Source organism: Hordeum vulgare, chromosome 7H (genome assembly GCF_904849725.1).
Source record: "Hordeum vulgare subsp. vulgare chromosome 7H, MorexV3_pseudomolecules_assembly, whole genome shotgun sequence".
In the NCBI taxonomy this organism is placed as follows: Eukaryota; Viridiplantae; Streptophyta; class Magnoliopsida; order Poales; family Poaceae; genus Hordeum; species Hordeum vulgare.
Genome location: NC_058524.1, coordinates 550,112,997 through 550,139,559, shown reverse-complemented (window position 1 = coordinate 550,139,559; position 26,563 = coordinate 550,112,997).

Below are 26,563 nucleotides of genomic sequence, written 5' to 3'. Positions count from 1 at the left end.
ATCTAGATTATGCTAGCATGGTTCGCCATGACTTTCTTGATAGAGATATAAATAGAAGGACGATTTATAACCTGGTATTTAGTCAGGGTACTCGTGAGACTATTACTTTGCCTGCTCCTTCTTTGTTCAATATTCATGCAGGCAGGTACATTATTATGCCCTCGGACATCTACGCATATTGGGGCTTAGCCCAACCACAGGTGCCCGTGCCCGAGCCACCAGTCGAGTACCAGACGCCAGTTTATCAGTGGGAGCCATAGGAGCTCACACAACAGTGTCATCCTCAGTCCACTCCAGAGTACCCCGGAGCTGGTTATTTCCCTCCGTGGGAGTAGACCTACTTAGGCCAAAAGCCTAAGCTTGGCGGAGTACGTGTTTCTCACCGACTTTACATTCTTGCTTATGCTTTCACTTTGTTCGTCGGTGTTCACACTTTGCCACTATATCATCCATGCTAGTTTATTCTCTTTTTCTCGTTTTCTTTTTGTGTGTGTGTCTAGTTTGAGAAAACCCAAAAATATTTTCTTGTTCTTCTTTTGCTTGTTGGGAGCTTTCCCATGTAAATAGTTTTGTTTTTTTTGGGTCAAGGTAGAAGATAATGGTTACAACGTTTAGTGGCTCTCGCAGGCATATCTGCTTATCTGTTAAAGAGCCATATTACTTTGTCTTCTCCTTTATGTTTGCGTGCAGATTCCAGCTTTAGTCGAATGCACGAGCACTCCTATTATTGTTCACATCATCTGGTCGTGCAAGTGAAAGGCAATAATGACGAAATATGATGAAGTGACTGAGCCTGGAAAAGCTAGTATGAACTCGATCTGTTTTGTTTTTGTAAAATGTGACTAGCTCACTATTCCTAGTTCAGCTTTGTTGTGAGAGAAACATGTTTGCAATGACAACTTAGATATCATAGTTCTGATGCCATGCTTAATTAGCTAGGAGCTTATAATGGTTTGTCTTGGATGCCCACATGAATTTTGACATGACTATGATGTAGTATGATAGGATGATATCCTCCTTTGAATGTTTCAAGTGGCTGGACTAACGCATGTTTATGCATGTAGTAGAAATAAAATCAACATAGCCTCTATGATATTCATGTTCATGGTGATTTATGTCCTACTCATGCTTGCACTCAATGTTAGTTAATCTCAATGCATTTTGATGACTGTTGTCGCTCTCTAGTTGGTCGCTTCCCAGTCTTTTGCTAGCCTTCACTTAAACTAAGCGAGAATACTGCTTGAGCATGCACTTCCATAAACCCAAAGTTGTTCCATATGAATCCACCATACCTACCTATATGCGGTATCTACTTGCCGTTCCAAGTAAATTTGCATGTGCCACTCTCTAAACCTTCAAGAAATAATCTGTTTTGCATGCCCGAACCGCTCATGTGGTGACAGGGGGCTATCAGTATCTTCCATGCTAGGCGTGTTATCCTCGATATGTGTTTATTCACTATCATTCACAAGAAAGGGGCCGGTAATTGGAATTCCCAGTTCCATGCTCAAATCGAAAAGATAATTGCAAACAAAACTCCCCCTGGATTGATGTTGGTATGGACGGTTCCCGAGGATTCGACTAGCCGGGGAGTGTGATTGATTGGTGGTGGGGGAGTCAAAACTTTACTTTTCTGTTTGGGAACCGCCTATAGCATGTGTAGCGTGGAAGATGGTGAGAACTCTTGGTCATTCCGTTGACAATGAAATCATGGCACCCAAAATTATTACCTCTGTTTTCAAAGCTTGAGCTCTGGCACCTCTACAAATCAATGCTTCCCTCTGCGAAGGGCATGTCTATTTATGTTCTTGTTGAGTCATCCTCCTCTTAAAAAAGCACCAATTAGAGAGCACCTCTGTCATTTTTATGCTTTGCTTTTAACTGTGTTGAGTATGACTGTGACTGGATCTTCTTTGCCATGAATTACAATGTTTAGTTAGCTCTTGGTCTTTGAAGGTGCTCTGCATTTATGTTTTGCGGTCTCAGAAAGAGCTAGCGAGATACCATCTATACATACTGCTTCATGATTGTTTGATTGAAGTGTCGACGTTAGAGACTTATTATTATTTGCTCGCTAGTTGATTATGCCATTGATATGAGTTTACCGTGAGACCTAGATGTCATTTGCTTATGTGGTTAGCTTGTGATCTTGCTGAAATTCTGGTTATGAGTTAGACATAGTTTCAACAACAAGATCAAACAGAGTTCGTCAAAGTTTTTCTTTTGTCTCTTTCAGTTTGTCAACTAAATTGCTTGAGGACAAGCAAGGCTTTAAGCTTGGGGGAGTTGATAAGTCTCCGTCGTATCTACTTTTCCGAACTCTTTTGCCTTTGTTTTGGACTCTAATTTGCATGATTTGAATGGAACTAACCCGGACTAACGCTGTTTTGAGCAGAACTGCCATGGTGTTGTTTTTGCACAGAAATAAATGTTCTCGGAATGACCTGAAAATTTACGGAGAATTTTTCTGGAATTTATGAAAAATACTGGCGCAAGAATCAGCGGAGAAACTTGAGCCGTGAGCCCACAAGCCCACCAGGCACGCCCCTCCCCCCCCGCCTGGCCGCGCTTGGCAGGCTTGTGGAGCCCACGACGCTCCACCGCCTCCAATATCAGCTCTATTTAGTCCGTCTCGTCCGAAGAAAAATCAGGAAGAAGAGTTCATCGCGTTTTACGATACAGAGGAGCCGCGACCTCCTGTTCTTCATTTGGAGGGCAGATCTGGAGTCCGTTCTGGGCTCCAGAGAGGGGAAATCGTCGCCATCGTCATCACCAACCTTTCTTCATCGCCAATTCCATGATGCTCTTCACCGTTCGTTAGTAATCTCATCGCAGGCTTGCTGGACGGTGATGGGTTGGATGAGATCTATCATGTAATCGAGTTAGTTTTGACGGGGATTGATCGCTAGTATCCACTATGTTCTGAGATTGATGTTGCTACTACTTTGCCATGCTTAATGCTTGTCACTAGGGCCCGTGTGCCATGATTTTAGATCTGAACCTATTATGTTGTCGCCAATATATGTGTGTTCTTGATCCTATCTTGCAAGTTGTAGTTACCTACTATGTGTTATGACCCGGCAACCCCAGAGTGACAATAGCCGGAACTACTCCCGGAGATGACCATAGTATGAGGAGTTCATGTATTCACCAAGTGTTAATGCGTTGGTCCGGTTCTTTTTTAAAAGGAGGACCTTAATATCCTGTAGTTTCCATTAGGACCCCGTTGCCACGAGAGGGATGGAATATAGATGGCATGCAAGTTCTTTTCCCTAAGCACGTATGACTACATACGAAATACATGCCTACATTACATTGACGAACTAGAGCTAGTTACTTATCTCTCCGTGTTGTAACTGTTGCATGATGAATCACATCCGGCATAATCATCCATCACCGATCCAATGCCTACGAGTCTTTTCCTACTGGTCCTTGCTACGTTACTTTGCCGCTACTCCTGTCACTGCTGCTACTGTTACTTTGTTGCTACTGCTGTTACTTTGCTGCTACTGATGTCACTACTGCTATTGTTACTCTGTTGCTACTGCTGCTATCACCCTACTTTGCTACTAATACTTTGCTGCAGATACTAAATCTTTCAGGTGTGGTTGAATCGACAACTCAACTGCTAATACTTGAGAATATTCTTTGGCTTCCCCTTGAGTCGAATCAATAAATTTCGGTTGAATACTCTACCCTCGAAAACTGTTGCGATCCCCTATACTTGTGGGTTATCATGGATCCGATCTCCCTCTCGTAGATGATGATCACCATCATAGGTCTTCGTGTGCGTAGGAAATTTTTTGTTTCCCATGCGACGTTCCCCAACACGCCGGTGCTGGGTAGGGGGCGGTGAACGGGGAGGGGGTCGCCGGCGCGGGGGAGGTGGGTGGGCACGGGGAGGGGGTGATACGTTTCTGTCGTATCTACTTTTCCAAACTCTTTCGCCCTTGTTTTGGACTCTAATTTTCATGATTTGAATGGAACTAACCTGGACTAACGCTGTTTTCAGCAGAATTGCCATGGTGTTGTTTTTGCGCAGAAATAAAAGTTCTCGAAATGACCTGGAAATTTACGGGAAATTTTTGTGGAATATATAAAAAATACTAGCGCAAGAATCAACACAGGAAGTGGAGCGTGGAGCCCACAAGCCTACCAGGCGCGGGCCCCCCTGGCCATGCCTGGCAGACTTGTGGGGCCCATGAAGCTCCACCGCCTCCAATCTCAGCTCTATTTAGTCCCTTTAGTCTGAAAAAAAATCAAGGAGAATTCATCGCGTTGTACGATACGGAGGCGCCGCCACCTCTTGTTCTTCCTCTCGAGGGCAGATCTGGAGTCCATTCTGGGCTCCGGAGAGGGGAAATCGTCGCCATCGTCATCACCAACCTTCCTTCATCGCCAATTCCATGATGCTCTTCACCGTTCGTGAGTAATCTCATCGTAGGCTTGCTGGACGGTGATGGGTTGCATGAGATCTATCATGTAATCAAGTTAGTTTTGACGGGGATTGATCCCTAGTATCCACTATGTTTTGAAATTGATGTTGCTACTACTTTGCCATGCTTAATGCTTGTCACTAGGGCCCGAGTGTCATGATTTCAGATCTGAACCTATTATGTTGTCGCCAATATATGTGTGTTCTTGATCCTATCTAGCAAGTTGTAGTCACCTACTATGTGTTATGACTCGGCAACCCCGGAGTGACAATAGCCGGAACCACTCCCAAAGATGACCATAGTATGAGGAGTTCATGTATTCACTAAGTGTTAATGCATTGGTCCGGTTCTTTATTAAAAGGCTAACCTTAATATCTCGTAGTTTCCATTTGGACCCCGCTGCCACGGGAGGGATGGACAATAGATGTCATGCAAGTTCGTTTCCCTAGGCACGCATGACTACATACGGAATACATGCCTACATTACATTGACGAACTGGAGCTAGTTACATATCTCTCCGTGTTATAACTGTTGCATGATGAATAACATCCGGCATAATCATCCATCACCGATCCAATGCCTACGAGCTTTTCCTACTGGTCTTTGCTATGTTACTTTGCTGCTACTACTGTTACTCTGTTGCTACTGCTGTTACTTTGCTGCTACTGTTGTTACTTTGCTGCTACTGGTTACTGTTGCTATCACACTACTTTGATACTGATACTTTGCTGCAGATAGTAAATATTTCAGGTGTGGTTGAATTGACAACTCAACTGCTAATACTTGAGAATATTCTTTGGCTTCCCCTTGTGTCGAATAAATAAATTTGGGTTGAATACTCTACCCTCGAAAACTGTTGCGATCCCCTATACTTGTGGGTTATCAAGACCTTTTTCTGCCGCCGTTGCCGGGGAAGCATAGCTATATTCTCCGAGTCACTTGGGATTTATGTCTACTGGTCACTATGAGGAATCAGAAAGATCCAAGAACTGAAGTCTTGCCCTCAACTACAAGGACTGGTAAGGAACTGCCATCTAGCTCTACACTTGATTCACCTTCAGTTATTAGTAAGTTTGCGACACCACCTCCTGCTAGAAATCTTGATATGTCGCCTGTGCTTGATGATGCTACTTCTGCTGCCCATGATGCTTATGATGATACTATGCTTGATACTGCTTTGCCACTAGGTGCATTCCTTGATGCACAAATTGCTAGAGTTGCTGCTAGATGTGATGATACTTCTGAAACTGCTGATACTATTGAAGAAGAACCAGCTATTGTGCCTGTTAGAACTAGTTCTCCTAGATATGAATTGCCTGATATGCGTGAGTGTTATGTTATGGAGGGAGAGATAGCCGAGGACTTTATTGCTTGTAAGGATAGCTATGATGTTGAGAAATTACCGCGGAAGTGGAAAGAAAAATCTCTAAACGCTACGATGAAATACGACTCGAAGCTTGCTACTTCGCCTATCTTTGTGACCGATAAGGATTATGAATTCTCTGTCGACCCTGAGTTAAATCACTCTGGTCGAATCTGATCCTTTTCACAGTTATGAGTCTGAAACGGTTGTAGCCCATCTTACAAAACTGCAGGATATAGCCACCCTATTCACGAATGAAGAAAATATCTGCCACTACTATATCCTCAAGTTGTTTCCTTTCTCGCTAAAGGATGATGCTAAGACTTGGTTCACTTCTCTTGCTCCTGGTTGTGTGTGTAGCCCCCAGGATATGATCTACTACTTCTCTAAGAAATATTTCCTTGCCCATAAGAAGCAAGCTGCCTTGCAGGAAATATACAACTTTGCGCAAGTTGAAGAAGAGAGTCTCCCACAAGCTTGGGGAGGCTCGTCCAGCTACTCAATGCTTTGCCTGATCACCCTCTTGAGAAGAATGAAATACTTGATATCTTCTATAATGGACTTACCGATGCTTCTAGAGACCACCTAGATAGTTGTGCTGGTTGTGTTTTTAGGGAATGAACTGCAGAACAAGCTGAGATCCTATTGAATAATATCTTGTGCAATGAGAATGCTTGGACTATCCCCGAACCACCTCCTAAGCCAACTCCGAAGAAAATAGGTATTATATTCCTCACTCCCGAAAATATGCAAGAAGCTAAGAAATCTATGAAAGAGAAAGGCATTAAATATGAAGATGTCAAAAATCTACCACCTATCGAAGAGATCCATGGTCTCGATAACCCGATACAGGTAGTAGAGGTAAATTCTCTTTGTAGATTCAATGAGAGTGATATTCCTTTTTAGAAACCAGCTAGCTTATGCTTGGATGAATTTGATAACTTTGTCGCCAAACAACAAAGTTTCAATGATTATGTTAGGAGACAATTGGAACAGAATGCTCGGATGCTTAGTCATATAAGTGCTTGTGTGGACAGAAACGTCAATGATCTTAAGCTCTTGAGTAAACATGCCTCTGTGGTTACCACTCAAGTAGAACAAGTACTTCAAGCTCAGAATGACTTGCTCAATGAGTTGAATGACAATTCTGTCAGAGTCATCACTAGAGGCGTTAGAATGATCCAGGAACCATTGTATCCTGAGGGTCATCCTAAGAGAATTGAACAAGATTCTCAAGGAGTTAGCACTTATGCACCTAGTCATCCTATGAAGAAGAAGACAGATGATAGGAACCTGCATGCTAGCAACCTTGTTGCTGTTACACCTGAGAATCCAAACGATGTCTGTGTCTCTGATGCCGAAAGACAATCTGGTGATGAACATGAACCTAATGATGATATCAATAGTGATGTTCATGATGATGCTCAACCTAGCAATGATAAGGATGTGGAGATTGAACCTGTTGATCTTGATAACCCACAGCCTAAGAATAATAGATACGATAAGAACGACTTCGCTGCTAGGAAGCATGGTAAAGAAAGGGAACCATGGGTTCAGAAACCCATGCCCTTTCCTCCCAAACCATCCAAGAAAAAGGATGATGAGGATTTTGAGCGCTTTGTTGAAATGATTAGACCTGTCTTTCTGCAAATGCGTTTGACAGATATGCTCAAAATGTCTCCATATGCTAAGTACATGAAAGATATTGTGACTAATAAGAGGAGGATACCTGAGGTTGAGATTTCCAGCATGCTCGCTAACTAACCCTTCAAGGGTGGAACTCCTAAGAAACTAGGTGATCCCGGAGTGCCCACTATGACTTTCTCCATTAAAGGCAACTATTCTAGAACTGCTTTATGCGACCTTGGAGCCGGTGTTAGTGTTATGCCTCTCTCTCTTTATCGTAGGCTTGAATTGGATAAGTTGACACCCACTGAAATCTCTCTGCAAATGGCTGACAAATCAACTCCTTTCCCTATCGGCATTTGCAGGATGTGCCTGTTGTGGTTGCTAACATTACTATCTTGACAGACATTGTTATCCTGGATATTCCCGAGGACGATGCCATGGCGGTCATCCTCGGAAGACCCTTTTTAAATAGTGCAGGGGCTATTATAGATTGCAACAAAGGCAATGTCACTTTCCATGTCAACGGTAATTAGCATACGGTGCACTTTGCGAAGAAACAATATCGATTACATTGCATCAATGCTATCTAAAAAAACTTCATCGATTCTTATTGGGAGCTTTGAATGCCCTATTCCTCCTGTTAAGATGAAGTATGATTTGCTTGTTGGGGATATCCAAATCCCCATTGAGGTAATCTAGTGACTATTTGAAAATTCTCCGCTTTCTTTTGGGATTCGAAAAGGTTTGTCAAGAAGACTTGATCAACGTCATTGACGGAATTCTTTCGATGACCATGAGATGGATGAATCGAAGAGTCACAAACCTCTGTTCGAAGCTTTCACCTTCAGTTGCTTAGAAGAAAAATGATAGATTAGCTTTAGTTTTCCCTATTTTCTGCTTTTAGCGTCCCGTAGAAAAGTACCCCGGAAATAAAAGTTCTCTGAATGCCGTGAAAATCAAGTATGATTTTTTTTTAGATTTTTTGAAAAATACTAAGATGAAGAGCTAGCCAGGGGGCTGCAACAGTGGGCCACAAGCCCTGGAGGCGCGGGCACCCCCTAGCCGCGCCTACCAGGCTTGTGGGGACCACGTGCACCCCCTCCACTCATTCTAGCTCCCATCTGCTTCTCCTACCTCCATAAAAAATCGCTACGCAGCTCAAACCCGTGTTCTTGCTCTTCTTGCTGGGATTTTCGATATCCTTGTGCAAAGCACCATTCACCAAACTTTTTTGGGTAAATTGCTCCTTGGTAAGTGATTCCTCCATTGGTCCAATTAGTTTTTGCTCTAGTGCCTTATAGTTCGCGTATTTTTGCTGCCTTGGTGACCTTGTTCTTGAGCTTTGCATGCTAATTTTAGCTGGTCCCAAGTAGTTTTGATGCGTAATATGGCCTCTAGGCACTTGTGGGAGTAGTTGCTACGAGTTTCGTTGAGCCTTGTTCACTTCTCCTTTGAGTCCCTGGAAATTTCAAAAAAAGGAAGATGTTCAGGAGAAACTATCATGGTGGTTCCTCAAGCAAGATAGGTCCCCGTCTCGCAATTCGGGAACCCGATCCTTATCAACCGAGTAACGCACAGGGACAACCATGTGAATGGCCTTCTGATGAATTCATGATTGAGGCAGGTTTCAAAGACGAGTTTGATACACTTGTTCACAACGTCGGGCTCGAAGAATTCATCTCCGATAAATGTGAACAGTATGTTACTCTCGCTGCCTCTTTTGTTCGTAGATTCAAACTTTCAGCTGGTCGTGACACATCCGTACTGTTTGATCTCTATGACAAATCGTATACCATGGATTTAGAGGATTTCAATAGAATTTGCAAGATACCTATTTGGGGTAGTCTCAATGATCCTCCTAAATCTTCGCTTAGAGATTTTTTCTCTGGTATAACTGTCAGAGAAACTAGAGATATTACGCAGGCTACCATGGGAAGCATTCATTTTCCTGCCTTACTTTGCCCTCTTCATAGGTAGATGCATTAACGGCAAGATTGAGCATTATCACCTCTACGCACCTGATCTTAGTATCTCTAAGAGCGCAATAACGGGTTATAGAAGTTTCAACATGGGTGCTATAATAGCAAGGAGGCTGAATAATAATGCTAATGAAGGGGATTTCTTTGGTGGGAGCTACGCCACTCGCATAGCAAATTTTCTTGGAGTACCCATCCGCAAAGGAGGTCCCCCGCTCCATACAGCTTTCCTTGATCGCGCCGCTTTGACACGCTATCAGTTCCTTGAGAGGGATGATGAATCCCTCCTATACCGTTTAATATTTAACCGACAGCGTGTTTTCCATATTACCCTTCCTGCTCCTACCTTCTTTGACTTTCAGGTAAAATGGATATATTACATAGCCAGAGGAGAGGGAGAGGAGTATGAGAGGGAGGCAAAGGCTACTCGTCTCTGTGAGGCAGCTATTCACACAGTGGCTGCAACGCTCCCGTACAACCCTGATACGTCCATTTTGCATCATGCTTTCATGTTGATATTTATCGCTTCTTGGGCTGTTATTTCACTTCATGGTACAATACTTATGCCTTTTCTCTCTTATTTTGCAAGGTTTACATGAAGAGGGAGAATGCCGATAGCTGGAATTCTAGCCTGAAAACGTAGCAAGTTTGAGATGCCTATTCCGCGCAACTCCAAAAGCTGTGAAAATCAACGTGGATTTTTTTGGGATTTATAAAATACTGGCCAAAGAAGTACCGGAGGGGCGCCAGCAGGGGGCCACAAGCCTGCTAGGCGCGACCACCCCCCTGGCCGCGCCTAGGGGGCTTGTGGGCTCCCAGCTGGCCCTCTGGCTCCCCCCTTTTGCTACAAGAAGGGTTTCGGTCTGAAAAAAAATCAAGAAGAGGCTTTTCGGAGGATTCGCCGCCGCCACGAGGCGGAACTTGAGCAGAACCAATCTAGACGATCCTGCCAGAGAAACTTCCCTCCTGGAGGGGGAAATCATCGCCATCGTCATCACCAACACTCCTCTCATCTGAGGGGACTCATCACCATCAACATCTTCATAAGCGCCATCTCATCTCCAAACCCTAGTTCATCTGTTGTAACCAATCTCCGTCTCGCAACTCCGATTGGTACTTGTAAGGTTGCTAGTAGTGTCAATTACTCTTTGTAGTTGATGCTAGTTGGATTACTTGGTGGAAGAGTTTATGTTCAGATCCTTGATGCTACTCATTACCTCTCTCGTCATGAATATGATTATGGTTTGTGAATAGTTACTTTTGTTCCTAAGGACATGGGATAAGTCTTGCTATAAGTAGTCATGTGAATTTGGTATTGATTCGGTAATTTGATGTGATGTATGTTGTTTTTCCTCTAGTGGTGTTATGCGAACGTCGACTAGATAACACTTCACCATTATTTGGGCCTAGAGGAAGGCATTGGGAAGTAGTAAGTAGATGATGGGTTGCTAGAGTGACAGAAGCTTAAAACCTAGTTTATGCGTTGCTTCGTAAGGGGCTGATTTGGATCCACTAGTTTAATGCTATGGTTAGACTTTGTCGTAATTCTTCTTTCGTAGTTGCGGATGCTTGCGAGATGGGTTAATCATAAGTGGGATGCTTGTCCAAGTAAGGGCAGTACCCAAGCGCCGGTCCACCCACATATCAAACTATCAAAGTAACGAACTTGAATCATATGAACATGATGAAAACTACCTTGACAGAAATTCCCATGTGTCCTCGGGAGCGTTTTACCTCCTATAAGACTTTGTCCAGGCTTGTCCCTTGCTACAAAAGGTATTGGGCCACTTTGCTGCACCGTTGCTACTTTTGTTACTTGTTGCTTGCTACAAATTATCTTGTCACACAACTACTTGTTACCGACAATTTCAGTGCTTGGAGATATTACCTTGCTGAAAAGCACTTGTCAGATCCTTCTGCTCCTCGTTGGGTTCGACACTCTTACTTATTGAAAGGACTACGATAGATCCCCTATACTTGTGGGTCATCAAGACTATTTTCTGGTGCCGTTTCCGGGGAATGAAGTGCCTTTGGTAAGTGGAACTTGGTAAGGAAACATTCATATAGTGTGCCCAAATTTATTGTCACTTGTCACTATGGAAACTAAACCTTTGAGGGGCTTATTTGGGGTATCTTCACCTCGAACGGAAGCAAAGAGAGTTGCTCCTCAATCTGCTGCACCTATTGAAAATATTTTCTTTGAATTTCCTTCGGGTATGCTTGAGAAACTGCTGGCTAATCCTTTTACAGGAGATAGAACATCACATCCAGACTTGCATCTAATATATGTAGATGAAGTTTGTGGTTTATTTAAGCTTGTAGGTTTGCCCGAGGATGAGATCAAGAAGAAGGTCTTTCCCTTATATTTGAGGGATAAGGCGTTGTCATGGTATAGGCTATGTGATGATACTGGATCGTGGAACTAAAATTGGTTGAAATTGGAATTTCATCAAAAGTTTTATCCTATGCATTTAGTACATCGTGATCGGAATTATATTTAAATATTTTTGCCTCGTGACAAAGAAAGCATCGCTCAAGCTTGGGGAAGGCTTAAATCAATGTTATATTCATGCCCCAACCATGAGCTCTCGAGAGAAATTATCATTCAGAACTTCTATGCTCGGCTTTCTCATGATGATCGCACCATGCTTGACACTTCTTGTACCGGTTCTTTTATGAAGAGAGATATTGACTTCAGATGGAATTTATTGGAAAGAATTAAACGCAACTCTGAAGATTGGGATCTTGATGAAGGTAAGGAGTCAGGTATGAATTTCAAGTTTGATTGCGTTAAATCCTTTGTTGAAACAAATACTTTTTATGATTTTAGCGCTAAGTATGGACTTGACTCTGAGATAGTAGCTTCATTGTGTGAATCATTTTCTGCTCATATTGATCTCCCCAAAGAGAAGTGGTTTAAATATCATCCTCCCTTAGAAGTCAATGTAGTTAAACCCAATCCAGTTGAAGAGAAAGTTATTGCCTATAATGATCCTATTGTTCCCAGTGCTTACATTGAGAAACCACGTTTCCGTGTTAGGATAAAGGATCATTCTAAAGCTTCAACTGTGATACGTAGAGGCTACATTAGAACACCTACACCCCTTGAGCAAATTAGAGTTGAACCTAGCATTGCTATTATCAAGGATCTCCTGTCCGACAATGTTGATGGCCATAATATTCACTTCTGTGAAGATGCTGCTAGAATTGCTAAACCACACGCTAGGGACAAACATAGGCCTGTTGTTGGCACGCCTGTTGTTTCTGTTAAGATAGGAGATCATTGTTCTCATGGTTTATGTGATGTTGGTGCTAGTGTTAGTGCAATACCTCAATCCTTATACGATGAAATTAAAGACGAGAATTGCACGTGTTGAGATAGAACCTATTGATGTCACTATTCAGCTTGCCAATAGAGATACTATCTGCCCTGTGGGAATTGTTAGGGATGTTGAAGTCTTGTGTGGTAAAATGAAGTATCCTGCTGATTTCCTCGTTCTTGCTACCAACCAAGATAGCTTTTGTCCCATCATATTTGGCAGACCCTTCCTCAATATCATCAATGCTCATATTGACTATGAGAAGCAAACTGTCACTGTTGGCTTTGAAGGTGTGTCACACGAGTTCAATTTCTCCAAGTTTGGTAGACAACCTCATGAAAAAGAGTTGCCTAGTAGGGATGAAACTATTGCCCTAGCTTCTATTGTCGTGCCTCCTACTGATCCTTTAGAGCAATACTTGCTTGAGCATGAAAATGATATGCATATGGATGAAAGGGATGAGATAGATAGAGTTGTCTTAGAACAATATCTTATCCTTAAGAATAATTTGCATGTTGAACTGCTTGGGGATCCACCCCCACCAAAGGGTGATCCTGTGTTCGAGCTTAAACAGTTGCCAGATACTCTTAAGTATGCTTATCTTGATGAAGAAGAGATATATCCTGTTATAATTAGTGCTAGCCTCTCAGAGCATGAAGAAAAGAAGTTACTAAAAACTGTGAGGAAGCACTGTGCTTCCATTGGATATACTCTTGATGATCTTAAGGGCATTAGTCCCACTCTATGCCAGCACAAGATTCAGACTGATCCTGATTCGAAACCAGTTGCTGATCATCAACGGAGATTAAATCCTAAGATGAAAGAGGTAGTAAGAAAAGAAATACTAAAGCTCCTGGAAGCAGGTATTATCTATCCTGTTGCTCATAGTGATTGGTGAGTCCTATGCATTGCATCCCTAAGAAGGGAGGTATTACCGTTGTCCCTAACGATAAGGATGAATTGATCCCACAGAGGATTATCACTAGCTATAGGATGGTGATCAATTTTAGGAAATTGAATAAAGCCACTAGGAAAGATCATTACCCTTTGCCTATTATCGACCAAATGCTAGAAAGATTGTCTAAACACACACACTTCTTCTTTCTAGACGGTTATTCTGGTTTCTCCCAAATACCAGTTGCACAATCTGATCAGGAGAAACCACTTTCACCTGCCCTTTCGGTACCTTTGCTTATAGACATATGCCTTTTGGCTTATGTAATGCACCTGCCACCTTTCAAAGATGTATGATGGCTATATTCTCTGACTTCTGTGAAAAGATTGTTGAGGTTTTCATGGATGTCTTCTCTGTTTACGGGTCTTCTTTTGATGATTGCCTCAGCAACCTTGATCGAGTCTTGCAGAGATGTAAAGACACCAATCTTGTCTTGAATTGGGAGAAGTGCCACTTTATGGTTAATGAAGGCATCGTCTTAGGACATAAAATTTCTGAAAGAGGTATTGAAGTCGATAAGGCTAAGGTTGATGCAATCGATAAAATGCAATACCCCACAGATATCAAAGGTATAAGAATTTCCTTGGTCATGCTGGTTTCTATAGGAGGTTCATTAAAGACTTCTCTAAGATTTCTAGGCCTCTTACCAATATCTTGCAAAAGGATATTCCTTTTGTTTTTGACGATGATTGTGAGGAAGCCTTCGAAATACTTAAGAAGGCTTTGATAACTTCACCTATTGTTAAATCACCTGATTGGAACTTACCTTTTGAAATCATGCGTGATGCTAGTGATTATGTTGTTGCTGCTGTCCTAGGGCAAAGAGTTGATAAGAAGTTGAATGTTATTCACTATGCTAGTAAAACTCTAGACAATGCCCAAAGAAACTATGCTACTATGGAAAAGGAATTTTTAGCAGTCGTGTTTGCATGTGAAAAGTTCAGGTCTTACATAGTTGATTCCAAAGTCACTATTTACACTGATCACGCTGCTATTAAGTACCTCATGGAGAAGAAAGACGCTAAACCTAGACGTATCAGATGGGTTCTCTTGCTACAAGAATTTGATTTGCATGTTGTCGACAGGAAGGGTGCTGATAACCCCGTAGCAGTTAACTTGTCTAGGTTGGAGAATGTTCTTGATGACCCACAACCTATTGATGATAGCTTTCCTGATGAGCAATTAAATGTCATCAATACTTCACGTAGTGCATCGTGGTATGCTGATTATGCAAACTATATCGTTGCCAAATATATACCACCTAGTTTCACATACCAGCAAAAGAAGAAATTCTTCTTTGACTTAAGACATTACTTTTGGTTTGATCCTCACCTTTATAAGGAAGGAGTAGATGGTGTTATTAGATGTTGTGTACCTGAAGATGAACAGGGACAGATCCTACAGAAGTGTCACTCCGAGGCCTACGGAGGACACCATGCGGGAGATAGAACTGCACACAAGGTATTGCAATCAGGTTTCTATTGGCCCACTCTCTTCAAGGATGCCCGTAAGTTTGTCTTGTCTTGTGAGAATGTCAAAGAATAGGTAATATCGGTAAACGTCAGGAAATGCCTATGAAATATTCACTTGTCATTGAACCATTTGATGCTTGGGGCTTTGATTATATGGGACCTTTTCCAAAATCCAACGGGTATACTCTATCCTAGTTGCTGTTGATTACGTCACTAAATGGGTAGAAGCTATCACAACCAGTAGTGTTGATCACAACACTTCTATCAGGATGCTTAAAGAAGTTATTTTCCCTAGATTTGGAGTCCCTAGATATCTGATGACCGACGGTGGTTCACATTTCATTCATGGTGCTTTTCGTAAAATGCTTGCTAAGTACGATGTCAATCATCGAATTGCGTCTCCCTATCACCCTCAGTTCAGTGGTCAAGTAGAGCTAAGCAATAGAGAGATTAAACTAATTCTGCAGAAGACTGTCAACAGGTCTAGAAAGAATTGGTCTAAGAAGCTCGATTATGCACTGTGGGCTTATAGAACTTCCTATAAGAATCCCATGGGCATGTCCCCATACAAAATGATGTACGGTAAAGCATGTCATTTACCTCTTGAGCTAGAGCATAAAGCTTATTGGGCAATCAAAGAGCTCAACTTTGATTTCAAACTTTCTCGTGAGAAGAGGTTATTTGACAATAGCTCACTTGATGAGTGGAGAACTCAGGCATATGAAAATGCCAAGTTGTTCAAAGAAAAGGCTAAGAGGTGGCACGATAAAAGGATACAAAAGCGTGAGTTCAATGTAGGTTATTATGTCTTGCTATATAACTAGCAGTGTCACCCGCGCATTTGCGCGGCTAGATTTAATGGTTTATTCCATTTGGTATTTTAAATATATGTTAGATTATATTGTATTGACGATTAAATATGATAACTTGTTATTAAAATGAACAATTAAATAATTTGCTTGTCAATAAAAATGGAATCATTTATGAATATATGTTTGAATATCAAATTTGTAAAAAAATAATGGCTCGGTTAATTATTGTGCATTAGAGCTCCAAGTGCCCTTATAAGATGAGTGACGTTCGTGTATTCCATTATTTAAATACTTGTGGGTTCTTAATTAAACAATTTTTGTCACATAGTGTAGGCTGCATTTGGGTGAAGCAATCATTTACATCTTCATTTGTATTATATAGATACTTATCTCTGATCGCTATGTTATTACGTGGAAAAAAGCATTTATGTCTCCATTTTTTCAGTAGCAAGACCATGGTCACTACCTATCAGTCTACTATATTTTTGTAGTGACATGAGACACTATATGTTTTCTATCTCAGCATGGATAAATTAATATTCCTACAACAAATCCCATGTGTTTCTTCTCTTTGTCGCTCCTCTCTTGGCTCCCTCGCCATCTGCCTCATGTAGATCATGCTCCTTTTAGCGAAAGAAGTTCATTGTACGTCTCGTGAATTTGATTTTACATTGTTTTTACTTAATGATTTACTCAAAAACTTTACATGCCTAAGGGAAAGCAAATAGTTTGCATGTTTCTATTTTATTTTGCAAGTTTGAACATGTGTTTTCTATTAATGTGTCGGATATTTTTTGCATTCTTATTTGGAAAATAGCCCTCACATCTGAATACTTTTGTTTTCCTCAGAAAAATGGAATGGTCTAGTTGATAAATGTGACCTCATTAATAATGGTTAGGGGAGTAAATATGATACACTAAGAAAATGCTTATGTTATTGCAAACCTTCAGTAGTTGCAATGTAATTTGAAGTATGAAATGATATTGCTCTGTATTGATGTCGAGGTAAGCCTGCAAGACGACATGGAGAGATCATGCAACTGTTCAACTAAGCTAAAGCAAATACATATTTATATAGATCAATCCCACACACTAAAAAATGGACCTGTCATTATAGTTGGTTCATCTATTTTTTTTCTTTTGCATCTAGCAAAAGACAATTGGAATTCCTGTATTCTTCATAGTATTACTTAGCATTACCTATAAGTCAAACAACTAAAAGTGCAACTCATTTTTTTATTTTTTTTCTTGTTAAAAATTATGGCATGTTTGGATAGGGTTTATTTTTTGTGTGCTCCATGATAACATAGTCTAAGTTTAAGGTAAATATCTTAGGGCACAAAATAATACACTTATTATGATAGAGCGTAAGATATGTTAGTAGGTTCATATATTTATTGATAGAGTTGGTTCAACTCAGAAGATAACAGTAGCGAAAATATGTATTAGGGTGACCTACTCCAGCCTGTGGTGCAGCAGCATACTCAGAACAGTGAACCAATGACGATGAGCTATATAAAAAAATGGTGATGCTCCCAGGGGTACAAAGTGAATGCTGGTTCATGGTCACATCATCGTAGTCTTTTTTTGTCGTGTGGATATAATGCAGTTGCGTGACAAATCGAGTTTAGGAGGAGCGAGGCAAATATAATGGATTCCTGATGTACTCAACATTTTAATTTTCATCGCCGGCAGCACCAAGCCATAAATTAAGTACTGCTATATGCAAGACATGAATATCAATCTTTTTGACTAAGCCGGTCGGCCGAGACGTGCTTTGCTCCCAAGCCAATAATTCCAGTAGATATAGTCCCTATGAGAATTGATGGATTGTGTTTATAGTAGTACGTAAATGTCAAGCTTCTTTCCTTTTAAATTTTTTTTCCTAATCAGAACATGACTTCTTTTAGCGGATGATTTCTTCCCAATTTCCTAGTCAATCACTTCTTCCCTAAGAAAATAATCACAGTCGTGGATATTTGGTGTATTAGAAAAATATTGGTGGGCCATACAGAGTCTGTTTAGAATAATTTAGACGTGCATGCAATAGTCTGGTTCTACACCATTGATGCATGCATGCGTGCATGTCCTAGAACGTTTTCCATTAATACGTGTTTAGTTTACCCCTTTCAATGCTTTTTATAGCTTGCACGCGTCGTACTGCGGAAGGAAAGGTCCATCCCCAATATCACAGTATAAAAAAATAGTACGTGTTTCCTGAAAAAAATAGTTCTGTGTACGTGCTTAATCATCACCGTTGATACATCTTTGTTTTTAGACTGTCAAATCTTCATCGTTCGTTTTCTATTGTTTTAAGTATATAATAAAAGATTCTTGTTTAAGATTTTTTGCAGGCAAGCTTCTCTCTAAATGGGAAGGTCCCTATATTGTTGAGGAAGTATATCGTTCCGGTGCTATCAAGATCAACAACACGGAAGGTAATTGTCCGAGAGTGGTAAATGGGCAGAGAATCAAGCATTATATCTCACGTACTCCCATAAATGTTGAAAGCAATATTATCAATACCATAACTCCGGAGAAATACCTAAGGGATATTTATCAGCCTGTTTCAGACTCCGAAAACAAAGAGGTATGTGTTTCTGTAAGTAAACAGACTCCAAAACTTTTCCAGTAGGAATTTTTCTCCGTGTTGGAATATTTAGAAAAATAGAAAAATTGGAAGTAGTCCGGAAAGTGCACGAGGAGGCGACAAGCCTGCCAGGCGTGTGCCACACCTTGGCCGTGCCTGGGGGGCTTGTAGCCACCTCATGTGCCTCCCGGACTCCGTTTTCTTGCGGAGTACTCCTTCTGGTCAGAAAAAATTATTATATATTCTCCCTAAAGGTCTGACCCTTGTATCACGCGAATTTCCTCTATTTTTGTTTCGAGCCTGTTTCTGTTGCAGATCTAGATTGCTATGACGTCCCCAAAAGCTCCGAAGGACAAGATCTTCGAGAAGGTCATCAATCCCTACCTCACGGGAGTGCTGCAACACCCTCAATCTATCGAGATGCGTGAGGGGATGTTGCACATCCGTGATGTTGAGGGGCCTAAGAAGACTGGAAGCGTGGAGGCGAGGCTCGAAGCAATGGAGCAACATGTCTTCAAGTGCCAAGGGATGGTGGAGCGTGGACTCAACGCCAACCACATGATGATCACGGAGTTCACCAACAAGCACAAGATCGATGCCAATGACACCGGGAAGCACCTCTCCAGGCTCTATGACAGAATTGATCACCTCCAAGCCCAGATCTATGACCTGTAGAACCAAAACTCTGAGTATGAGTATAGATTTAAATGAATATGGTTGGTTGTAGATTTGAGGATTCCGGAGACTCGGTCATCTTTCCATGATCACCTATGCCTTGGAAGACGGAGGATCAAACCTATGTTGCAACAACTCCACCACCATCACCTCCAAAGGAAGACAAATGAGCATGGGTATGGGCAATCCCCTTGGCTTGTGCCAAGCTTGGGGGAGTTGCCCCGGTATCATATCACCATCACATCTTTTGCCTTTACCTTTGTTTTAGTTTGTTCCTTTTCAGTTTTCTCTTTCTCTAATATATTAAATGTCTTAGTGTTTTAGTCTAGAGTTTTTCTTTGTGTCACCCCCGATGTATTCGAGCTCGTGATCCATATAATAAAGAGTGTCTTAGTTGAGGGCTTTGCCTCTTGCCATGATCAAAAGAGTGAGAAAAGAACAAAAGCATGAAAGATCATGTAATGATCTTATTGGAAGTGATGGCTTCACATATAAAAATAATGATGATTGAAACTTGTTGAGGGTAGACAAACGTAGACCTTGGTCATTGTTGCAATTAATAGGAAGTGATAAAGAAGGAGAGGTTCACATATAAATATATCATCCTTAACATCATCTATGATTGTGAACACTCACTAAACTATTGCATGCTTAGAAGTAGATATTGGACAAGGAAGACAACATAATGATTTGTGTTTGCTTGGTTTCGAACAATGTTATATGACTAGAGATCCCTTAGCATGTGACGATTGCTTCCACCTCTTATTAGCCAAACCTCCCGCACCAAGTAGAGATACTACTTGTGCATCCATAAACCTTCAACCCAGTTTTGCCATGAGAGTCCGTCATACCTACCTATGGATTGAATAAGATCCCTCAAGTAAGTTGTCATCGGTGCAAGCAATAAAAATTCCTCCCTAATACGTATGATCTATTAGTGTGTGGAAAATAAGCTTTGTACGAACCTGTGATGAAGAAGATATAAAAGCGACAGACTTCATAATAAAGTTCTTTATCACAGGAGGCAATATAAAGTGACGTTCCCCCACACTAAGAGGACACACATCCAAACGTCAAAAGCGCATGACAACCTCTGCTTCCCTCTGCAAAGGGCCTATCTTGTACCTTTACTTTTTTCCCTTGAAAGATTCATGGTGACCTTCACCAATTCCTTATTCCGCCTTTATCTTAGATAACGTCATATGCTAGGGAAAGATATCTCAACTTGGAGGTAAGCATTCATGAGTTATTATTGTTGACATTACCCTTGAGGTAAATGGTTGGGAGGCAAAACTATAAGCCCCTATATTTCTCTGTGTCCAGCTGAAACCTTGATCTCATGAGTACCACGTGAGTTGTAGCAATTGTAGAGAACTAAAAGATGATTGAGTATGTGGATTTTCTTTACAAGCTCTTATTTGACTCTTTCCGATGTTGTGATAAATTGCAATTGCTGCAATGACTAAAGGCTATCAGTTGTTAATTCTCGGTAAGGTTCTTGATCCATGCTTTACCTTGTGAAGGAATTGTCACTTTAGCATAAGAGTTCATATGATGGTATTGTTGTTCTGATCATGATCATGATGCCTGCATGTTCGTATCTTGTTTTGTCGACACCTCTATCCCTAAACATGTGGGCATGTTTATTGATCTAGGCTTTCGCTTGAGGACAAGCGAGGTCTAAGCTTGGGGGAGTTGATACGTCAATTTTGCATCATGCTTTCATGTTGATATTTATCGCTTCTTGGGATGTTATTTCACTTCGCGGTACAAGACTTATGCATATTCTCTCTTATTTTGCAAGGTTTACATGACGAGGGAGAATGCCGATAGCTGGAATTCTGGCCTGAAAAAGGAGGAAGTTTGAGATGCCTATTCTGCACAACTCCCAAAGCCGTGAAAATCAAGGTGGATTTTTTTGGGATTTATAAAAAATACTGGGCTGAAGAAGTACCGGAGGGGCGCCAGCAGTGGTCCACAAGCCTGTTAGGCGCGACCACCTCCCTGGCCGCGCCTAGGGGGCTTGTGGGCTCCCAGCTGGCCCTCTGGCTTCCCCTTTTGCTACAAGAAGGGTTTCGGTCTGGAAAAAAAATCAAGAAGAGGCTTTCGAAGGATTCGCCGCCGCTACGAGGCGGAACTTGAGCAGAACCAATCTAGAGCTCCGGCAGGACGATCCTGCCGGGGAAACTTCCCTCCCGGAGGGGGAAATCGTTGCCATCGTCATCACCAACACTCCTCTCATCGAAGGGGACTCATCACCATCAACATCTTCATCAGCACCATCTCATCTCCAAACCCTAGTTCATCTCTTGTAACCAATCTCCGTCTAGCGACTCCGATTGGTACTTGTAAGGTTGCTAGTAGTGTTAATTACTCTTTGTAGTTGATGCTAGTTGGATTGCTTGGCGGAAGAGTTTATGTCATGAATATGATTATGCTTTGTGAGTAGTTACTTTTGTTCCTGAGGACATGGGATAAGTCTTGCTATAAGTAGTCATGTGAATTTGGTATTCGTTCGGTAATTTGATGTGATGTATGTTGTTTTTCCTCTAGTGGTGTTATGTGAACGTCGACTACATAACACTTCACCATTATTTGGGCCTAGAGGAATTCATTGGGAAGTAGTAAGTAGATGATGGGTTGCTAGAGTGACAGAAGCTTAAACCCTAGTTTATGCGTTGCTTCGTAAGGGGCTTATTTGGATCCACTAGTTTAATGCTATGGTTAGACTTTGTCTTAATTCTTCTTTCGTAGTTGCAGATGCTTGCGAGAGGGTTCAATCATAAGTGCGATTCTTGTCCAAGTAAGGGTAGTACCCAAGCCCGGTCCACCCACATATCAAACTATCAAAGTAACGAACGTGAATCATATGAACATGATGAAAACTAGCTTGACAGAAATTCCCACGTGTCCTCGGTAGCGTTTTACCTCCTATAAGACTTTGCCCAGGCTTGTCCCTTGCTACAAAAGGGATGGGGCCACTTTGCTGCACCGTTGCTACTTTTGTTACTTGTTGCTTGCTACAAATCATCTTGTCACACAACTACTTGTTACCGACAATTTCAGTGCTTGCAGATATTACCTTGCTGAAAACCACTTGTCAGATCCTTCTGCTCGTCGTTGGGTTCGACACACTTACTTATCGAAAGGACTATGATAGATCCCCTATACTTGTGGGAATCAAACCCCCATTATGATTTTGGGTATCACCCGGACCATCCATGGGAGTAGACCAACTTAGGCCAAAAGCCTAAGCTTGGGGGAGTACGTGTTTCTCACTGACTTTATATTCTAGCTTACGCTTTCACTTTGTTAGTCGGTGTTCACACTTTGCCACTGTATCATCCATGCTAGTTTATTTCTTTTTCTCTCTTTCTTCTCGTGTGTTTGTCTAGTTTGAGAAAAACCCAAAAAGATTTTCCGTTCTTGTTTTGCTTGTTGGGAGCTTTCCCGTGTAAATAGTTTTCTTTTTCTTTGGGTCAAGGTAGAAGACAATGGTTACAATGTTTAGTGGTTCTTGCATGCATATCTGTTTATCTGTCAAAGAGCCATATTACTTTGTCTTCTCCTTTGTGTTTTCCTATAGATTCCAGTGTAGTCCAATGCACGAGCACTCTTATTATTGTTCACATCATTCGGTCGTGCAAGTGAAAGGCAATAATGACGATATATGATGAAGTGACTGAGCCTGAAAAAGCTGGTATGAACTCGATCTATTTTGTTTTTGTAAATATGACCAGCTCATCGTTCCAAATTCAGCTTTGTTGTGAGAGAAACATGTTTGCAATGAAAACATAGAGATCATAGTTTCTGATGACATGCTTAATTAGCTAGGAGCTTATAATGGTTTGTCTTGGATGCCAACATGAATCTTGAGATGACTACGATGTAGTATGATAGGATGGTATCCTCCTTTGAATGATTCAAGTGGCTTGACATGGTGGATGTTCACGCATGTAGTTGAAACAAAATCAACATAGCCTCGATGATATTCATGTTCATGGTGATTTATGTCCTACTCATGCTTGCACTCAATGTTGGTTAACCTCAATGCATCTTGATGACTTTTGTCGCTCTCTAGTTGGTCGCTTCCCAGTCTCTTGCTAGCCTTCACTTGTACTAAGCGGGAATACTGCTTGTGCATCCACTTCCATAAACCCAAAGTTGTTCCATATAAGTCCACCATACCTACCTATATGCGGTATCTACCTACCGTTCCCACTAAATTTGCATGTGCCACTCTCTAAACCTTCAAGAAATAATCTGTTTTGCATGCCCGGACCACTCATGTGGTGACAGGGGGCTATCAGTATCTTCCATGTTAGGCGTGTTATCCTCAATATGTGTTTATTCACTATCATTCACGAGAAAGGGGCCGATAATTGGAATTCCCACTTCCATGCTCAAATCGAAAAGATAATTGCAAACAAAACTCCCCCTGGATTGATGTTGGTATGGACGGCGCCCGAGTATTCGGCTAGTCATGGAGTGTGATTGATCGGTGGTGGGGGAGTCAAAACTTTACTTTTCTGTTTGGGAACCACCTATAGCATGTGTATCATGGAAGATGCTGAAAACTCTTAGTCATTGCGTTGACAATGAAAGCATGCGAGCCAAAATTATTATCTCTGTTTTCAAAGCTTGAGCTCTGGCACCTGTGCAAATCAATGCTTCCCTCTGCGAAGGGCCTGTCTATTTATGTTCGTGTTGAGTCATCCACTTCTTATAAAAGCACCAATTAGGGAGCACCTATGTTATTTTTATGCTTGCTTTTGACTGATATTGAGTATGACTGTGACTGGATCTTCTTTGCCATGAATTACAATGTTTAGTCAGCCCTTGGTATTTGAAGGTGCTCTACATTTATGTTTTGCGGTCTCAGAAAGAGCTAGCGAGATACCATCTGTTCGTTCTGCTTCATGATTGTTTTTGATTGAAGTGTTGACGTTTGAAACTTATTATTATTTGCTCGCTAGTTGAGTATGCCATTGATATGAGTTTACCATGAGACCTAGATGTCATTTGCTTATGTGGTTAGCTTGTGATCTTGCTGAAATTCTGGTTATGACTTAGACATAGTTGCAACACCAAGATCAAACATAGTTCGTAAAAGTTTTTCTTTTGTCTCTTTCAGTTTGTCAACTGAATTTTTTGAGGACCAGCAAGGTTTTAAGCTTGGGGGAATTGATGCGTCTCTGTCGTATCTACTTGTCCAAACTCTTTTGCCCTTGTTTTGGACTCTAATTTGCATGATTTGAATGGAACTAACCCGTACTAACGCTGTTTTCAGCAGAATTGCCATGGTCTTGTTTTTGCGGAGAAATAAAAGTTCTCGGAATGACCTGGAAATTTACGGGGAATTTTTGTGGAATATATAAAAAATACCGGCGCAAGGATCAACGGAGGAAGTGGAGCGTGGAGCCCACAAGCCCACCAGGCGCGGGCCCCCCCTGGTCGTGCCTGGCAGGCTTGTGGGGCCCACGAAGCTCCACCGCGTCCAATCTCAGCTCTATTTAGTCCCTTTCATCCGGAAAAAAATCAAGGAGAAGAGTTCATCGTGTTTTACGATACGGAGGCGCCGCCACCTCCTGTTCTTCCTCTCGAGGGCAGATCTGGAGTCCGTTCAGGGCTCCGGAGAGGGGAAATCGTTGCCATCGTCATCACCAACCTTCCTCCATCGCCAATTCCATGATGCTCTTCACTGTTCGTGAGTAATCTCATCGTAGGCTTGCTGGATGGTGATGGGTTGGATGAGATCTATCATGTAATCGAGTTTGTTTTAACGGGGATTGATCCCTAGTATCCACTATGTTCTGAGATTGATGTTGCTACTACTTTGCCATGCTTAATGCTTGGCACTAGGGCCCGAGTGCCATGATTTCAGATGTGAACCTATTATGTTGTCGCCAATATATGTGTGTTCTTGATCCTATCTTGCAAGTTGCAGTCACCTACTATGTGTTATGACCCGGCAACCCCGGAGTGACAATAGCCTAAACCACTCCCGGAGATGACCATAGTATGAGGAGTTCATGTATTCACTAAGTGTTAATGCATTGGTCCAGTTCTTTATTAAAAGGAGAACCTTAATATCTCGTAGTTTCCATTAGGACCCCGTTGCCACGGGAGGTATGGACAATAGATGTGATGCAAGTTCTTTTCCCTAAGCACGTATGACTACATACGATATACATGCCTACATTACATTGACGAACTGGAGCTAGTTACATATCTTGCCGTGTTATAACTGTTGCATGATGAAGAACATCCGGCATAATCATCCATCACCGATCCAATGTCTACGAGTTTTTCCTACTGGCCCTTGCTACGTTACTTTGCCGCTACTGCTGTTACTCTGTTGCTAGTGCTGTTACTTTGCTACTACTGCTGTTACTCTGCTGCTACTATTACCGTTGGTACTGTTGCTATCACACTACTTTGCTACTGATACTTTGCTGCAGATACTAAATCTTTCAGGTGTGGTTGAATTGACAACTCAACTGCTAATACTTGAGAATATTCTTTAGCTTCCCCTTGTGTCGAATCAATAAATTTGGGTTGAATACTCTACCCTCGAAAACTGTTGCGATCCCCTATACTTGTGGGTTATCAGGGGGCGCCGGTGCATGGGAGGGGGCCGCCGGTGCGGGTGAGGGGGTGGAGCACGAGGAGGGGGTCGCCGACGCGGGTGAGGGGGTCGGGGGGGGGGCAACGCACGGGGAGGGGGTCGTCGGCGCGGGTTGGTTGTGGGTGAGAGAGAGAGAGGTAGTGGTGAGTGGGTGTCGTGGGGGGAGCGTCGGTCGTTATGTGCCCAACCCTTTGCCGTCTGGGGCGGAGGGCAAAGAGGTGAGCAGTGGGAGTGCAAACGGTCGTTATGTGGAACTTATTTGACGTCTGCCTTGAGGATCTTTGTCGTCTACTTTGAGATCTTTGTCGTCTGCTGGCAGACGGCAAAGAACAGGTTGACGGCAAACCATCTCTAGGCCATCAGCCTCCTCTTTGCCGTCTGTTTGTGGTAAGCTGATGGCAAAGAACTTATTTGCCGTCCACCAGCAGACGACAAAGACTAGACAGATGACAAATTCTCTGTTTTCTGTAGTGAGACATTCAACTATGTTGTTGGTGAGTGTGCCCTACAATATAGTTAACAACTTGGCAGACTCCATGTTCAACGAAGGCATGGCAAATTTCACCAGCGCATCAGGGTCATCATGCCATGAAACAACCGCTGCTTGCCTATCGGCATCCTGGTAACTAGAAGAAAAAGAATGATCAGGCTTCATTGCCTGACGGATGGCCTTGTGGACATGAGCGTCGCTCCTGAACACATAGGA